The sequence below is a fragment of the Budorcas taxicolor genome, chromosome 9, assembly GCF_023091745.1.
Source record: "Budorcas taxicolor isolate Tak-1 chromosome 9, Takin1.1, whole genome shotgun sequence".
Lineage (NCBI taxonomy): Eukaryota > Metazoa > Chordata > Mammalia > Artiodactyla > Bovidae > Budorcas > Budorcas taxicolor.
Window position 1 is genome coordinate 83,955,288 of NC_068918.1, and position 10,144 is coordinate 83,965,431.

At 45.3% G+C, this 10,144-nt stretch overlaps 1 non-coding gene across 1 annotated transcript; it reads left to right on the top strand.

Annotated features, from left to right (window-relative positions):
• Positions 1-269: 269 nt before the first annotated feature.
• TRNAC-GCA (transfer RNA cysteine (anticodon GCA)) lies at positions 270-342 on the top strand. Its single transcript has one exon. It is a non-coding gene; the product is annotated as a tRNA-Cys (tRNA).
• Positions 343-10,144: the final 9,802 nt, after the last annotated feature.

Below are 10,144 nucleotides of genomic sequence, written 5' to 3' on the forward strand. Positions count from 1 at the left end.
TATTAATGCAAAACCTCGACAGCCTGATGTGCTTGATCCATGGGTATCTTTATCATTAGTAGATCCGATGCAGCACAAATCCAAACATAGAACAGTGTTCCCAAGGTAACTAATGAGTCCTCCTGATGCTCTCTAAGCTGTTTATTGCCAGAAATCTTGGGGTGATTTTGCTGACCCCAAGGAAAAATAGTGCAGTAGTGTTTGTCCTAGTGTCCTGAATGTTTCCTAATCTTGATTTTTTAAAATACTGGTTCAAGACTCCTTTGGCTTCCCTGATAGCTCAGTTGGTAAAGAATCTGACTGCAATTCAGGAGACCCAGGTTCGATTCCTGGGTCAGGGAGATCCGCTGGAGAAGGGATAGGCTACCCACTCCAGTATTCTAGGGCTTCCCTTGTGGCTCGGTTGGTAAAGAATCTGCCTGCAGTGTGGGAGACACAGGTTCAATCCCTGGATCAGGAAGATCCCTTAGAGTAGGAAATGGCAACCCACTCCAGTATGTTTGCCTGGGTAATCCCAGGGACAGAGGAGCCCGGCAGGCTACAGTCTATGGGGCCACAAAGAGTCGGACACGACTGAGTGACTGAGGACACACACACACTAACCCACAAAGAGCCTCTGGAATGCTTCAAATGGCCCCAACTAACCACCGCTAACACTAAGCTTTATTATAAATAGGCACTAGCTGAAGACGTGACTCCAACACTGTGGCCACCTCATGTGAAGAGCTGACCCATTGGAAAAGACCCTGATGCTGGGAGGGATTGGGGGCAGGAGGAGAAGGGGACAACAGAAGATGAGACAGCTGGATGGCATCACTGACTCGATGGACGTGAGTCTGAGTGAACTCTGGGAGTTGGTGATGGACAGGGAGGCCTGGCATGCTGCAATTCATGGGGTCGCAAAGAGTCGGACACGACTGAGCGACTGAACTGAACAGAACTGAAAGATGTGACCACTGTGATAGAGACATCTTGTATTTTAAAGGAGACTGAGGTGAGCCCCCAGAGCTTCACCCTAAACACATTTACTGCTCTGCTTTCTGGGTCTCATGGGACAGGCATTCAGGAGAACCACCACTCATCTGATGGGATCCGAGATCAGGAGTACCACATGCTGACAGAGTGCCCCTCTCTGCCTCTCAAAATCTCAGGTGAAGACTGACTTGTCAGTCTCTACCAGAAAGGATAATGAACCTAGACTAAAATAACTTGGTTAATAAATGTTGTATTAGGAAAATAGCAGAGCTGAACCTTGACACATAACAGAGACTCAGCAGAGTACATCCATAGCAGAATTCCAGAGCCAGAATTTCTAGAATGTGCTTGTTATCTCTTTGGAGGAAAGTAACAAGAATAGATTAAGACATACAGAGATAATTCTGAAGCTTCTAGCAATTCTATACCGGCCCAGAAGTCAGGCTGCTCAAGGCCTTCTGGTCCTACAACAAAGCGGGCCAACACATCTGTTTCTACAAGAGATTGAATTCATTGTTTTCTGGAATTACAAAACTTGTGGAGAATCTGAAGATAAGTCAGGATGGGAATTGCCAGTTTGTTTCTGCCTGATTTTGAGCTCTCCAGGGGAAAGGAGAATGCAGATGTGGTCAACCTGCAAGCTCTCCTCGTTTGTGTCAGCAAGATTGCCTCATGCCAAGCAGCACGCTAGATTCTGGGGATAATGAGCTCAGTTTTTGACAGCTTGAATGTGAAATATCACAAGGCAACGGGAAATATGAGAGGGGAGTTCAGGCAGGAGGTCAGGGCTGGAGATATGATTTTAAAGTCAACCCACAGGGAAGACTTCCCAGGTGGTACAGTGGTAAAGAATTCGCCTGGCAATGCAGGAGACTGTAAAAGACTCAGGTTCAATCCCAGGATCAAGAAGATTCCCTGGAGAAGAAAATGGCAACCCATTCCAGTATTCCTGCCTGAAAAATTCCATGGTCTGAGGAGCCTGGGGCGTTACAGTCCATGGGGTCACAAAGAGTCAGACATGACTGAGCGACTGCGCACACACACACAGGAAAGACACTATTGCAAACAAAGGAGTAAATAAAACTGCCCAGACAGAACTTGTAGATTGAGAAGCAAAGCAGGTGAGGGGGAGGGTCAACATTTAGGTGGAGGAAGGGTGCCAGGGGGTGGTGCAGTGGTAAAGAACATGCCTGCAATGCAGCAGATGCAGAGACATAGGTTTGATCCCTGGGTCGGGGAGATCCCCTGGAGGAGGACATGGCAGCCTACTCCAGTATCCTTGCCTGGAAAATCCCATGGACAGAGGAGCCTGGCAGGCTACAGTCCATGTGGTCACAAAGAGTAGGACACAACTGAGCGCATGCATGCATGTATGCATGTGCGCGCACGTGCGTACATACACACACTCACACACTCACAAGGCACCAGTGGGATTACATGAATGAGTATCCATTGTGGGAGGAACATCAGAAGAAAAGAGTTCCAAGAGGAAAAATAAATATTGATGTCAGGCTACTGAGAGGTCAGTTAAAAGGAAGACCGTAGCAGATGACTGGATTTGACTATTAGGAGCTGATCACTGTTGACTTTTCCCAGAGGAGATTCCATGGAAAGGGGTGGGGTCGGGGCAGGGCTGGCAGCAGAATCAAATTGTGTTGATGTGTCAAGTGTACGTTAAGAAAAAGAAGCATTCCTTTTAGAGGGAGTTTCGAAAGTTGAGGGAGAAACAGAAGCTTTCATAAGATGTGTTTTCTCTGAAGATGAAGGATATCTAGGTATATTTGTGGCCAGAGGCAGAAGAAGCCAGTGTAGAGAAAGAGTAATTGAAGATGGGGAATAACTGATATAGCAGACTTTGGGGAAAGAAAAGGAGATAAAATCAAGTCCACAAGTGCCACAGTTCAGTTCAGTTCAATTGATCAGCCGTATCCGAATCTTTGCGACCCCATGAATTGCTGCACGCAAGGCCTCCCTGTCCATCACCAACTCCTGGAGTTCACTCAAACTCACATCCATCGAGTCGGTGATGCCATCCAGCCATCTCATCCTCGGTCGTCCCCTTCTCATCCTGCCCCCAATCACTCCCAGCATCAGAGTCTTTTCCAATAAGTCAACTCTTCCCATGAGGTGGCCAAAGTACTGGAGGTTCAGCTTTAGCATCATTCCTTCCAAAGAACACCCAGGGCTGATCTCCTTCAGAATGAACTTTTTGGATCTCCTTGCAGTCCAAGGGAATCTCAAGAGTCTTCTCCAACACCACAGTTCAAAAGCATCAATTCTTTGGTGCTCAGCTTTCTTCACAGTCCAACTCTCACATCCATACATGACCACAGGAAAAACCATAGCCTTGACTAGACAGACCTTTGTTGGCAAAGTAATGTCTCTGCTTGTGAATATCCCATCTAAGTTGCTCATAACTTTCCTTCCAAGGAGTAAGCGCCTTTTAATTTCATGGCTGTAATCACCCTCTGCAGTGATTTTGGAGCCCCCAAAAATAAAGTCTGACAATGCTTCCACTGTTCCCCCATCTATTCCCATGAAGTGATGGGGCCAGATGCCATGATCTTCGTTTTCTGAATGTTGAGATTTAAGCCAACTTTTTCACTCTCCTCTTTCACTTTCATCAAGAGGCATTTTAGTTCCTCTTCACTTTCTGCCATAAGAGTGGTGTCATCTGCATATCTGAGGTTATTGATATTTCTCCCAGCAATCTTGATTCTAGCTTGTGCCTTCTTCCAGCCCAGCGTTTCTCATGATGTACTCTGCATATAATTTAAATAAGCAGGGTGACAATATACAGCCTTGACGCACTCCTTTTCCTATTTGGAACCAGTCTGTTGTTCCATGTCCAGTTCTAACTGTTGCTTCCTGACCTGCATACAGATTTCTCAAGAGGCAGGTCAAGTGGTCTGGTATTCCCATCTCTTTCAGAATTTTCCACAGCTTTTTGTGATCCACACAGTCAAAGGCTTTGGCATAGTCAAGAAAGCAGAAATAGATGTTTTTCTGTAACTCTCTTGCTTTTTCATGATCCAGTGGATGTTGGCAATTTGATCTCTGGTTCCTCTGCCTTTTTTAAAACCAGCTTGAACATCTGGAAGTTCACAGTCACGTATTGCTGAAGCCTGGTTTGGAGAATTTTGAGCATTACTTTACTAGAGTGTGAGATGAGTGCAATTTGCGGAAGTTTGAGCATTCTTTGGCATTGTCTTTCTTTGGGATTGGAATGAAAACTGACATTTTCCAGTCCTGTGGCCACTGCTGAGTTTTCCAATTTTGCTGTCATATTGAGTGCAGCGCTTTCACAGCATCATCTTTTAGGATTTGAAATAGCTCAACTGGAATTCCATCACCTCCACTAGCTTTGTTCGTAGTGATGCTTTCTAAGGCCCACTTGACTTCACATTCCAGGGTGTCTGGCTCTAGGTGAGCGATCACACCATCGTGATTATCTGGGCCATACAATTCTTTTCTGTACAGTTCTTTTGTGCATTCTTGCCACCTCTTCTGAATATCTTCTGCTTTGGTTAGGTCCATACCATTTCTGTCCTATAATGAGCCCATCTTTGCATGAAATATTCCCTTGGTATCTCTAATTTTCTTGAAGAGATCTCTAGTCTTTCCCATTCTGTTGTTTTCCTCTATTTCTTTGCATTGATCACTGAAGAAGGCTTTCTTATCTCTTCTTGCTATTCTTTGGAACTCTGCATTCAGATGCTTATATCTTTCCTTTTCTCCTTTGCTTTTTGCTTCTCTTCTTTTCACAGCTATTTGTAAGCCCTCCCCAGACAGCCATTTTGCTTTTTTGCATTTCTTTTCCACAAGGATGGTCTTGATCCCTGTCTCCTGTACAATGGCAGGAACCTCCATCCATAGTTCATCAGGCATTCTGTCTATCAGATCTAGTCCCTTAAATCTATTTCTCACTTCCATTGTATAATCATAAGGGATTTGATTTAGGTCATACCTGAATGGTACATTGGTTTTCCCTACTTTCTCCAATTTCAGTCTGAATTTGGCAATAAGGAGTTCATGATCTGAGCCACAGTCAGCTCCCAGTCTTGTTTTTGTTGACTGTATAGAGCTTCTCCATCTTTGGCTGCAAAGAATATAATCAATCTGATTTCGGTATTGACCATCTGGTGATGTCCATGTGTAGAGTCTTTTCTTGTGTTGTTGGAAGAGGGTATTTGCTATGACTAGTGTGTTCTCTTGGCAAAACGCTATTAGACTTTGCCCTGGTTCATTCCTTACTCCAAGGCCAAATTTGCCTGTTACTCCAGGTGTTTCTTGACTTCCTACTTTTGCATTCCAGTCCCCTATAATGAAAAGGACATCTTTTTCAGGTGTTGGTTCTAAAAGGCCTTGTAGGTCTTCATAGAACAGTTCAACTTCAGCTTCTTCAGCATTACTTGTTGGGGCATAGGTTTGGATTACTGTGATATTGAATGGTTTGCCTTGGAAATAAACAGAGATCATTCTGTCATCTTTGAGATTGCATCGAAGTACTGCATTTCAGACTCTTTTGTTGACCATGATGGCTACTCCATTTCTCCTAAGGGATTCCTGCCCACAGTAGTAGTAGATATAATGGTCATCTGAGTTAAATTCACCCATTCCAGTCCATTTTAGTTCGCTGATTCCTAAAATGTTGACCTTTACTCTTCCATGTCCTGTTTGACCACTTCCAATTTGCCTTGATTTATGGACCTAACATTCCAGGTTCCTATGCAATATTGCTCTTTATGGCATCAGACCTCGCTTCTTTCACCAGTCACATCCACAGCTGGGTATTGTTTTTGCTTTGGCTCCACCTCTTCATTCTTTCTGGAGTTATTTCTCCACTGATCTCCAGTAGCATATGGGGTACCTACCCACCTGGGGAGTCCCTCTTTCAGTATCCTATCATTTTGCCTTTCCATACTGTTCATGGGGTTCTCAAGGCAAGAATACTGAAGTGGCTTGCCATTCCTCCAGTGGACCACATTCTGTCAGACCTCTCCACCATGACCCACCAGTCCTGGGTGGCCGCACATGGTATGGCTTAGTTTCATTGAGTTAGACAAGGCTGTGGTCCGTGTGATTAGATTGACTAGTTTTCTGTGATTATGGTTTCAGTATGTCTGCCCTCTGATGCCCTCTGGCAACACCTACCATCTTACTTGGGTTTCTCTTATCTTGGACGTGTGGTAGCTCCTCACGTCTGATCCAGCAAAGCGCAGCTGCTGCTCCTTAACTTGGACGAGGGGTATCTCCTCACGGCCGCCCCTCCTGACCTTGAACGTGGAGTAGCTCTTCTCCGCCCTCCTCCTTCCGCACAGCCATTGCTCCCTGGACACGGGGTTGCTCCTCTCGGCCGCCGCCCCTGGCCTCGGGCGTGGCGTAGCTCCTCCCAGCTGCTGCCCCTGGCCTTGGACTTGGGATACCTCCTCTTGGCCGCTCCTGTGCCATTGCAGCCTGATACTCTTGGCCACCGCCCCTGACCTCGGACATAGGGTAGCTCCTCTCGGTTAGCCTGCAACAAAAGGGAAAGGAAGGAAGAGAAAAAACAAAACAAAACCCAAGCTGGTAAATCAGGGCGAGTAGTAGACAGCATTCATCCCCATGGTTTCAGGGCAGCAAGGAAGAGAAGCAGGGAGGGAGTACTCAGTTTCCACTGCTCAAAACTTTTCTCTTCTTCAGTTCAGTGAGATCCTGGAACAAGCAAGGTGGGAGGTGGAACCTGGAGAGGAAGTACAAGGAGGAGCCTGCAATCAGAAGGCAACATCCCTAAACTGGTTACAGAGGGGAAAGCTTGACACAGGTCCTATCTGGTCATGGCTCTGGAAAATCCAGCACCATGGCAGACAATAAAGGAAGGAAATCAAATATTTTGAGTCAAGACTTGAAAACAAGTAGGACGTTGATTATATATTAATATATAGCTGAGCTGGGCTTCCCTAGTGACTCGGATGGTAAAGAATCTGCCTGCAGTGCAAGAGATCTGGGTTCTATCCCTGGGTGAGGAAGACTCTCTGGAGAAGGGAATGGCAACCCACTCCAGTACTCTTGCCTGGAAAACTCCATGGACAGAGGAGATTGGGAGGCTACAATCTATGGGGTCACAAAGAGTCAGACACATCTGAGCGACTAACACACACATACACATAGATGAGCATAGCCCATGGCCCAGTTCTGTATTTCCAACTTAAGGATCAACACCAAGGTGAATTTTTCAAGCAGTCCAGAGCTCAACTTGGAGGACTGAATACAACAACAGAACACAGGCCGGATGTTACAGAAAATCACTATATGTTACTCATCCTGATTTTTTTGGTGGTGCCTTCAGAGTTTTCCCATTTCTAAGAGTGCACTTTCTATCCCTTCCCCGTTATTTTTATCCCATTGTCATCCTTTTTTTCTCATTTAAGGATGTTTTTTACATGACTTTTCATTTGCCATCTCTCTGCAAAGCCACACGCTCTCAGTCGGTTGTTGAGAATTAACAGACTTGGGGAGAAAAGGGAGGACAGAAAAATTCCTCTTGGCTCAGCTTTTGACCATGGATGATCTCCATTTACCATCGCTTTTCTCTCATGCACTGAGGGATGGGGAAAGGAGTCCATAGTGTTTTTATGGGGCAATACTATGCCCACTCATCCTTTCTCACTATCTTTGTGTTCCGTGTTTGAATTCATCTGCCATGGTTTGAAGATGATACCATTTCCACGAACTCTCTAGGGAATGCAATGCTAACAAAGAAGCTTCCAGAGAGGACCCACCCTGATCCCCAGGTGACTATACTCCAATTCACCCCAGTAACACTCCGGGATGCCACAAGGCTCCAGAAACTGAGTCTGGCTGGTGAGAACGTGCTTTACTTCCTCTCCACAAGACAGTGGGACTGCAGGTGTATCATTTAGCTCCCCCCAGTGTGTCACCAAGGCGGGGAGTTGCCCCTGGAAGGCCAGCTCTGATGAGGGACATGCAGAGATCCTGGCCATCGTGCTCTCAGCCAGGAGCTGACATCGCGTCCCCCAGATTTGCATGATTTCCTCTGCGGGGCTGTCAATCTAGCACCTTTTGTGACAACTAAATTTACTGGAAAAAAATTCAAAATTATTTCAGTGGCAGCCAGCTTCTGAAAGTCTCCAAATGTACTTTTTTAGCTCTCTATTTCCCTTAAGCCATATGATGTCATTTGCCTCTCAATTCTTGAGTGCCAAAAATTCTGCTTTCATATCTTTGAAATTTGCCAAAAGAGAAAAACCTCATATCTTAGCTTGGGTTCTTATCCACCAGCCACCCCACTCCCCCCGCCCCCCAAAAAAGGGCACAAATTACTTTCTACATTTTTTTCAAAGTAAGACTATCAGTGACAAACTATCACAGCTCACAAATCCATTAAATCTTTTACCATGTTTCCCCCTGTTTGGGCTAATGGGCTGCCCTAATTTTATTCAGAATTTTTTTTATTTCAATCACTTATCAGCTGCCATTTCAGGAAACACCTAGAACTCCTGAAGGCTCGGACATGACAGGTAACCAAGAGACTGATTTTCACATGCAGTATACTTCGCTTGAGGATGTATTCATCAGTGACTTTTGAAGTCAGAACATTTTCCCACTGATTTGGAAGTTTCATAGGTTCTTGTTATGTATTTACAGAAGCTTTTTAGTTCACCTAAAAGAGAGAGGGGGGAGAAAGCCTTCATTCTGCTTCCCTTTCTAATTACAGTCCCATTTCCTTAGCAAGTCCTTGAAAAAAGAATTCCCCAAGTCTCTAATCATCTCTCTAGTCATAATCTCCATAATTGTGTCCCTTCCAGATTCCTTCCTGGCACAGTGCAGAGAATGATTTGCTCCATGTGGTTTAAAACCTTTTATTTGATGCCAGTGAGGACTTGTTTTCACGGCTTGCCTTCTTGGTCCTTAATGCTACATTGGATGCGATTGCTCACTACAGGCGCCTTCCCTATCCTCCATGAGTGATTGTAGCCCTTGTTCCATTATCTTATTTTAGGGGCAGACTAAAGTCTGCCTGCCAGGGTTATAACTCTGGGGTTCCAACAGGTTACTGCCTCCCCTCTTTCTCCGTTTACCCATTTAGTTGGTCAGTTCAAGATACAAGCATTTATGAAGAGAATTCTCTTTCCCCAAAATACATGTCCCATGAAAGAAAAATCAGGATTGGTGGGTTTTAATATATTCTTCGACTGGCAATTCTCAAATATGGGCAATTGTGTCCTCAATCCCATGCCCACTCTACAGAGGACATTTAGCAATGTCTGGAGACATTTTGGGTGGTCACTACTTGGGGGAGGGGTTTTTACTGGCTTCTAGTAGGTACAGACCAAGGATGCTGCTTCCTATCTCAAAATATCAAAACAACCTCCTGGCACAAAAATGTATCTGGTCCCACATGTTAATAGTGAGGAGGCTGAGAAACCTTCCTGTAGAAGAACCATCATCCAACCATAATAAGCCCACAGAGATTGTTTCTTAGATGTCTCTGAATCCCCAGCCCCTAGAGGATGGGCACAGGAGAATCAGTTGTTGGTGGATCTATTCACTTAGAAACGTATCTCTCACAGGCATTCTAATGATTAGCAATCTTTGACAGTAGAAAATTGTTACTGACGGTCTACCTAAAATTCTCTTTGCTGCAGGTCAGACCCTTTCTTCCTTGCTCTGTTTTTACTGAAGAGGGAAATGGCTACACACCCTCTCCTGTGTGATTCATTAGTGGTCCAGACAGCGACCATCTGAACCCTGGGAAATGGAGTCAGGCAGTAAGAGAGGAGTAACTTATTTTCCTGGGGATTCTATTCTATTTCCTACCTTTGTTGGGGGGATACCCTGCAGCTTACAGTCAGGCTCTCTTATGCCTAGATTAAGGCTCTTTTAAAAGAGAGTCAAAAGCCATCCTGATAAACTGCTGAGAAGGGTCTTTGGGGAGGTGGGAGCCATCTCCACATATGAGAAAGTCAAGGGACCAGTTTTATGGACAAGGCTTTGGAGGACAGCTCAGAGGTTATCCCTAATGCTCTTCCCAAACAGTCCCTGGGGTATGTGCTCCTGAAAGAAGGGAGTCTAACTGAAAGCGTGAGTTCAAGGGCACAAGTGGCAAGATCTGGGAGACAGCAAACAGAATTGGTGATCACCAAGCCTGGGCTGCAGGCAGATGGAG